Source organism: Sinocyclocheilus anshuiensis, unplaced genomic scaffold, assembly GCF_001515605.1.
Source record: "Sinocyclocheilus anshuiensis isolate Anshui unplaced genomic scaffold, SAMN03320099.WGS_v1.1 scaffold78, whole genome shotgun sequence".
Taxonomy (NCBI): Eukaryota; Metazoa; Chordata; class Actinopteri; order Cypriniformes; family Cyprinidae; genus Sinocyclocheilus; species Sinocyclocheilus anshuiensis.
In genome coordinates this window covers 1,106,119-1,115,449 of record NW_015544250.1, presented here as the reverse complement: position 1 = coordinate 1,115,449, position 9,331 = coordinate 1,106,119, and the positions used below count along the sequence as shown (strand labels likewise).

The following is a 9,331-nucleotide window of genomic DNA, read 5'->3' as shown; positions in this document are numbered from 1 at the left end:
TTAGAAGTACACGTAAAAATCTATTCATATATGAATCGTGATTCTGTCTTCTAACGATTCTAATGGATCCACAAGTTTCAAAATCAATCTTCTAAAGCAGCAGTTCTCAATCCTGTTACTCACGTCCCCCTACTCTGCACACACTCTGAATCTCTCTCTCTCTCTCGCTCTCTCATTCAGCTCAGCTCCAGCAATGAACTGTTACATCTCTACAGCCAGGCTGCAGCCATGTACTACACCGGAGTCAGAAAGACCTTCCTGAAGAGAGACCAGACATGCATCGAGCTCAAGCCCTCTGAATGTGAGAAATGATAAAGATTTAAATGATAAAGCTGAATGTAAGAAATGATAAAGAGTTGCAATAGATGAGACCCACACAGTTGGCATAATGCAGCTTATGGGTAAGAGACTAGTCATGAAAGCATAAGTATTCATTCAGTGTTTGTCATTACTATTGCAATTATCGATGCAGTATGAATGACATACACTGGTGACATTTTTCACAATCACGACAAACAATCAAATACTGCCCTAAACTCAATAGCGGAAAGCCAGCGCTATCCTGCAAATATGGCGGATAAACAAAGCAGTTTCCCAGAAATCAACGCGGCGTTACGTCACATTCTCATTCATTATAGTGTTAAGAGATACATAAACACACTCACAATGTATTTGAACTTCTTGAACTTTTCGTACTGTAGCCTCTATAGTCACTGACATGCTTACAATTTGTGGTAAAAGAGTCATGTAAGTGATTATTAGATGAAAGTTTCCTCCATGATGAAGAAAATGTTATGACATTACTCTTATGTTTTCATACATTTCAAAAATAACAAATATTATTTGTAATGAGGTAAAATTTGTTTCACCTTCGAAAAGCCCGCCACTCAGAGGTTCACGCACAGAGCTTAAAACCGTTTTCTGCTGATTAGAACTGACTGAGTTTGTGTACTATCTTGAATTCAACAGCATAGTTTTCCGTGCAGCTGAGTAGGATGTCAAAGGTAAAGTATATAATTTCAGCGCCACTAGCGGCACCAAACGGAATTGAGAAAAAAGTAGAGATCGTTAGCAATTCGGACCTGGACCGATTCGCGGCACAGCCCGTGTTTGCAAGCGCCATTACAGTGTAAATTGATGGACATATGGTAACATACCTGAAACAGAAAACTAATAAATACACTTTGGAAACTGAGGGCTTCCACACAGACCCGCGCACACATCAGCATATCTCCCATATGAGAGGAGTTTTATGACAACGGGAAGGGCGTGGCCTCAAAATTAAAGGTGAATGACGCAACATATCGCCAGCAGTAGGCTACGGTGTATTCATTAAATACATACTATTAAACAGTTAATTTAGCTAAATAATATATGGACAGTTTTGATTATGTTGCTATGGGTGTTGCACAGTGATACACAGAACAGTTGGGTGAATAAAACGTTTAATAATACAAATTATTTCACAGAAAAGGAAATAGCTATAGTGGACTTTCTTTTGTCTCAAACTAACATTATTTAAAGGGGTCATATGATGCGATTTGTGTAACTTTTATTCTCGCTGTAGTATTGTTGCTGCTGCCATGTCTAGAGCTAATCCGTGCTTGGGTCGCTGAGGGAATACATAAACTTCGCGCTGTGGATCGCCGGATCGGCTTTCACCATGGACGAAGCGGAATCCAGCCCAGGGTCGTCACATGTGGTTGCCGCAAGCCCGCCGGCCGCTCCTTCATCGAATCCGCCGGCCGCGCCGTTCTCAAGCCCACCCGCCGCCGCTCACTCAAGCCCACCGCCCTCCGCTCACGCTAGGCCTCGGCCTCCGGTCACTCTAGCCCGCCGTGTGTTTCGTTGTGAAAGCGAATCATATTACCCCTTTAAATATAATTGAGCATATACAAAAAAATTGTTAAATATAGTATTTATATTTATATATTTATATTTACGTTAATATATATTCTACCAGTATATTTTTGAAAATTTAAAAATAAAAATATTAAGAAAATAGAAAACATTTTTTTAAAACATGTAAAAATATAATACACACACACACACACACACACACACACACACACACACACGTCACATTTAAGGAAAAACTAGGAAAAACTGATGTTTGTTGCCTATAACACATTGGAATAAAAATAAATAATGAACAAAGCCTAAACCTAGGCTACTGAAAGATCCCAAGTATGGATAATTGCAGGCTGGAGTAATGGGCGTGGCGAAAGGTAGGGGCATGGAGAAAGGTCTTCAGATTGGTCGACAAAGCTGTCTGTCAGGGTGTTGGGGTAGGGTTAGGGCTGGGCTGGGTGTAGTTTCTGTTGTACTGATTCACCTTTCAGAACGCCTCCTTTCGGCATGCCCATTGCTCCAGGCTGCAGCTACCACTGTCTCGCAAGATTGGAAATGTATTTTCCTGAAATACATTTTTAAATATATTATTGGTATATTACATTTTAATCAAAAATATATTTTTATTGAGCTTCACAGTTTACAACATATATTTAGCACATATTTAAAATACATTTTGGACAAATTATTTATTTATATGTTTGTTTGTTGTCGTATGGGAAACTTTGAATATTTTTGCATTTTATGAACCTAGCAAGTATATTCCACATCTGTTAGGTATTTTTACTGTTTTACTCTCTATATTGCCACATTTCTCAGGGTTTAGAAGTGTACATTATTCATGTCAGGATGTGTTTTCAACAACCTGTTACATGTTCAAAGAATTGACTTACTAAATGAAGTTTAAACTTTGTTGAAAAAAGAATCACTATGTATCACCTTATAAACATGAATCTATCTATACTGTAATGTTCAACAGCCTAATTAGAACCATAGTGTTGTTGTATGATGTCATGATCATATCATCCACAGATTCATAGTTACACATCACAAATACACATGTACTGCTGTGAAAAACTTTTATTGATGCAACATGGAGGACAGATTATCAGTGCAGCTAAAAGGCGTAAATACATCATTGAACACAACCACATATTGTGGTGGCTCAGTCTTGAAAGGCTTATACGATCTAGTTAAAAATCAATTTTGCAATGGATTTTGAATGGATTTTTGCATGAATGGATTATCTGTTTCTCAACTTTAACCAAGCTCTGATTCATTTACTTTCTTACTTTCACTGGCCTTGAGCTCAAAGCATGTCTGGTCCTTCTTCACCAAGGCTTTGTGAACTCCAGTGTAGTATGTGGCAGACACTTGGCTGTGGAGGGTGACGCTACGAGGTGAACTGCATTTGTTCTTCAGAGCGATGCAGAGCATGGCATCCTTGCCCACACATGGTCCATCACCCTTCATGGTGATATCACAGACTACATCGTCAGCGCAGGGCAGTGGGTATACGCATTTCCTGCAGCCATGACGAAGGGCAGCTTCCACAGCATGGCGCTCCTCCTCTGAACCTGATGGATGTGGGAAGTGGAGGTAAAATTACAACTATTCAGATTAAAAGAGTCTATAAGTGATGTGTGTGACTTTTCACCTTCTGGGTGTTTGTAGTGGTGTGTGATATCCACACGTTTGTCTGAGCCGACAGCCTTGGTGCTGATGCAGTGACCTACTGCGTTCTTGTCAACATGGATCACAGCAAATGTTCCACAAGCTGTCCGCTGCCAGAAGACTACATCACTGTTCAGCTAGAGCAGGAATAGTTCATTGCTCATAATATATTCCCATAAGGTGGTGTGTATGTAAGAATTTGAGAAAAAGATCCAAGTTTCAGGAATAACTGCAATAGCATACAGTATATGCTTAATGTTCAAATTACAAAGCATTTTCATACCTCTGCAAAAACAAAGGGTGTGTCATATTTGAGGAAGACCTGCCCGCTGCGAATTGCAGCAACAGAGGTGGGGCCGCAGCGGAAGATTCCCTGGCTGGTTTCCTGAGGAGTCGCATCAACCACCTGCCAACCTCCGAAACCAGATGGCAGATCTGACCGAGTCATCCAGGCCTCATTCCACACATGGTAGTTCCTACATGGAAGAGAAGAAGAAAGAAGCACAATCTTTGTGAATAGATTCAAAGTAGAGGAGACAGAGAAACAATGTCTGTACATTGGATAACTTCCACCTGCCTGCAAATATTGAGGTTATTTGTTTGAACAACATAATTCATATTAGAGTAAGCAAGAAGATGTCTTAAATTTGCTTAAACTACCTAATGCAATGAAAAGTAGGATTATAATAATGCATACAAGAAAATTTTGCAACGCAGATTCATCACTTTGTGCTTTTTCAGGAACACTGCATAGTTTAGATCAAAACTGTAAAAAATATTCAATGTACATTCAGTGCATATCAATTTTCTCACCATAAAAAGTTTGGCTCTTACTTGACCAAAGTTCCAGGTTCTGGAAGCGATCTGATGTTTAGTTCCATAGAAGATTCTTCCCACGTCATTCAGCACATACTCAACTCTCTGGGCCTCATCATCCAGGTACACAGAGTCATCTAGTAAAGAGAGAGATTGTTGAAAATGTACAATCATTTACTGATTAGAATCAATGTTCCTTCTAATTTTTGTTTCCATTTGGCAGATGCTTGATTAATCTGAGCAGATCCAGTATCATTCTTGACAAAGAAATTCAAGCTAATGAAATATCCTGGGAAACGGCCGATGTTGCAGAAGTTGTTGTACAGGCCATACTTTACGAGAGACATGCTGTGAGGTGCAAAATAGAAAGAATATGAGTGATATTAGTTGTCATTTAAGTGATATAAGATCTTTTGTTGCCTTTTTCCTCTAGAACACATAAAGCTGCATTGAATATATTAATTGCATATAGTGGCGTTTCTCTTCAAAAACTCTGAAAGCATATTTGATCATTTTTAGTTGACTACTTACATGTTTGTGGTTCTTGCTCTGGAGTGATGTTGAATCTGAAGAGATTTTTGTCCCTGTTTGGTAAAAGAGTAACAGTTGAGTTAAACTCAAATGACTAAAGCAAAGCAAGGCTGACTGATACCACGGCTTCTTGCGCTGTGACACTTCTCTACGCTTTAGTCCGGTATATATTCACTTCTCTGTTCTCAACCCATCCACATGAGTAATTGAAGTGCCTACACTATTCCACTGCTTCCTGGAAGGATTTTAGATGAATCACACAGGTTAATTTGAAAAACAAATTGTAATGGTGCAAATTTACGGCTTAGTGTAAGTGTTCTGATAGTATAATTGATATTAGAATAATTAAACTCACAGGCAGAGCTGTAATTAAGCAATTCCAGCATAAAGGAGCACATAAGCCAGTTTATGTATGTATTTATGTATTAGCTGTACAATAGCAGTTTAGACACACCCACTCATTCTCTGTTATTGCTGTTTTCTACATTTTAGAATAATAGTGAAGTCACTAAAATACAATGAGGTTTATGTAAACAAATTAAAACAGCTTTTTTCAAATTTGCCACCCTCTGTCTATTCGAATATGCTTGGGCTTAATACTGAATTAAATTAATAAAACATGTTTTTTTTTATTATAGTATTTTTGTCTTGTCTTCCAGTACAAATACCAAAATATCCTTAAATAGGAAAATGAGAAAACTGATTTTATTTCTTATTTTAACATAAATCTAACAAAATAAGTCAGGTTTATGTCGTTTAAAGCAATATATATATATATATATATATATATATATATATACACACAGACGCACACAAACACACACATATATATGTATATATATCAGCATTTGTATATTTATATAACTGCATGCATTTAAGTAAAATGCCTTTTTGTATGTTAATCTTTTTATTGACTACATATACTTTTATTTAACAGTAAATAAGACAGGTTTTTACCTTATTTACTTATTTATTTGTGTGTAGAAAAACTTTTCACTCAGAAATGCTAAAAGTTTCACAATTAATTACAAAGAAATGGCAAGTAACACAATTAATTCAACTTAAAAAATAATATTTTCTTGTAAAACATACTCAAATTATTTTTTTTTTACAGTGTATTAAATACATTTGTAAATGTTTAGTACTCTGCAGTGTAACATGCTCAACATCTAAAACTGCATTCTATATCAAACTTTAATGTTGGCAAATTCATTTATTTCCATGTTGGTCAGCTAATTGTAAGTGTCTCAGACACACGTACACAAAAAAAAACTCCTTATTTACACACCCAAAGATCTTTTTGCAAGTCTTTAGAAACACAGACACACCACAGGTGTGTAAACTGTTTAATTCTGAATTTCATAACTGCCACATAATCGCCATCATCAAAACCATCCCAAAATGCCATCCCAAATAAATCGCAAAGCATAAAAGGAAGGAATCAGAATGTGAAATTAAGTGTAATTTACATCTTAATCATCAAACAATAATCAGAGCAGGAAAAAAAATCTTACTGTAAATGTTAGGCTTGGCAATAATTCTATACCATCAGTCAAATTATTTATCCAGTCCATTATCCATTTTTCCTATATTAGGCAGACCTCTGGAATGGACCATGTGTTGTGACGAGTATAAGGAACAGCTGGTGGATCACACCTCACTGATGCTCAATCTCTTTGGACACGTGGCTCAGACTAAGCAGGCTCTGGCCACCCAGTACAGCTTCAGACTGCGCACACCAGATCTGGTTATCGCTGTGAGTTTAAAGTTACAGTTCAACTGCTTAATCCTTTGATTGGTTGAAATAATTTAGTGCTAAATTGTGTCTTATATGTGGTTCTTCTCAGCCTGTATGTGATGCTGTCTTGGGACAAGAAGTGCCAGTCAAAATCACTTTCCAGAATCCACTGCCTTGTGTCCTGAAGAACACTGTATTCCGCTTTGTGGGACTTGGACTGCAGCATGCCAGAGTTGTCAACTATGGGTAAAACTAATTTCATGAATGCTTAATTAATTGAGCATGACTGCTGCATTACTCTGTATTTTAAAATTATTTAAAATAAAATACTTTAAATATATATATATTTAAGTTAAAATAGTATTAAGTAATCTCTTTCTTTCACAGTGACATTGCAGGGCATGCTACAGTGTGCCTGACGGAGAAGTTTATTCCCAAGTGTCACGGCCCACAGAAACTTCTGGCATCATTTGATTGTCCTCAGCTCACTCAGGTGCATGGATTCACCAACATTGTTGTCAAACAGCACTGTTAAACCAATCAAATAACCAAAACAGAAGTTTGGTAACACTTTCTATGAAGCCCATATTTATAACACATTATAAGGGTATTCTTAAGGCATTATAATGAATGCATAATGCATTATAAAAGACCTTATAATATGTTATATCATCTTATAAATAATCATAATAATTATAATTATAATTACAATTATAATACATTATAATGCTTACGCATTTGTGGTTATAAGTTTTAAGATTATGATTATTTATAACACACAATGAACACCATATAAAATCTATTTTTACATTTATAATGGACTATCTTGACATTGTTTATTTAAAATGAAAGAGATTATGGCAGTAGTGTACTTTGACATAGAAAAGGCGTATGACACAATATGGAGAGAAGGACTGTTAATTAAAGCAGCAAGGATAGGAATAGATGGTTATATGTATAATTGGCTGTAACAGTTTTTATTTGAAAGAACCTTTGTAGTTCAAGTTGGATTAGGTCAATCTGCGACTTTTGAAGCTGAAAATGGTATGCCACAAGGGAGTGTTGTCAGTCCAATTCTTTTTAATATTATGATTAATTATATTTTTGACAACTTAGGATATGTTGTGGCGTGTGCCTTATGCTGATGATGGCGCTATTTGGAAGAGAGGTCGAAATGTATCTCACGTGACTGCAAGTATGCAAACAGCTATTAAAAAGGTGGAAAAATGGACTATAGAGTGGAGTTTTAAAATGTCAACAAGTAAATCATGTTTTATGTTCTTTAGTAGGAAAAGGAAAGTTCCAACAGACACTACTGGTATTATAGACTACAGAGTTGGTATTATATGGTAAACCTTTAGAAAGAGTTCATGTTTTTAAGTAGCTGGGAATTTGGTTAGATGAAAGTTATACTTGGAAGAAACATATTGAAGAAACAGATAAAAATGCAGGAAATTTTTAAATGTGATGAGATCAGTTGCTGGAAAAGAGTGGGGAGCAGATAGAGAAACTATGTTAACAATATATCAAGCCCTGATTAGATCTATACTTGACTATGGATCTATGGTTCACAATTTGAGTTGAATTACTGAAATAAATGAACTTTTCCACGACATTCTAATTTATTGAGATGCACCTGTATTGGACATCAATGAAGAGTCATGCTGGAGAACATTTCTAAAGATGTATTGAATAATTGTTGGGAATATACAAAGGAAAAAAGGAAGGGTTTTGGATGGAATATTAATCAACTAGCAGAAAGATATCAGATTGCAAATATAGAATGTAGTATGTCTCCAGTATGGGGCGAGGTACCAGCTTGGTTAATTCCTGAAGTTAAAATTGATTTGGAAATACTGGACAAGACAAGGGACTGGGAGGAAATGGGTAATAACAAATATGTGGTGAATAGACATTTACAGCAAAGATTTTATGCGAGTACGCATATTTATACAGATGGATCAAAAGACCCAAATATAGGGCTTGCAGGAATAGGAGTTTTTATCCCGGACTTGAATGTATCAATAACTAAAAGAGTATCATCTAAGCTATCAATATATGCTATTGAAATGGTCGCTATCATAATAGGATTGATGTGGATTGAGGTAAGACCAGACAGAGTAGTGATATGCTCTGATTCTGCTTCTGTGTTAACATCGTTGTCCACCCATCATTCATGTAGAGAAGACTTATTAAGTGAAATATTGACATTACTATGGCATGTACAAAGAAAAGGTGTATTAGTTGGTTTCTGCTGGGTGCCAGCACATGTGGGCATATTGGGAAATGAAACAGCTGATAAATTGGCAAAAGATGCTTTAAAAAATCAAGTAGATGTTAATGTTGCTTTAAGTAAAGGTGAAATCAAAACTATAATTATGGAAAATATTTTAAAAGGATTGGCAAGAAATATGGAATTCAGATAATAAGGGGAGGCATTTATTTAATATTAACATTTTTTTTTAATAATAAACGAATCATTAGTGGTAGAACCAGTAGGGTACAAGTCATTATAACAAGGATGAGACTTAGACACACAGGACTGAATGCATCACTATTTATTTCGTAACACCGCCCAAATGTTTACGCAAAGAAAGAAGGCGTAACTTTGGTTGCATCCGAAAACTTAGGCAGCTGACTTGCTGCCATATGAGGCAATAACTTTGCAGGCAGCGTTTTTGCACGAAGGCACCTCATGAAACTGATTGCGGACAGGCTTTT

At 36.4% G+C, this 9,331-nt stretch overlaps 1 pseudogene; it reads left to right on the top strand.

The window, feature by feature from the left end:
* LOC107697818 (protein-glutamine gamma-glutamyltransferase K-like) overlaps positions 1–9,331 on the top strand; it is a 22,139-nt pseudogene that overhangs the window by 6,146 nt on the left and 6,662 nt on the right.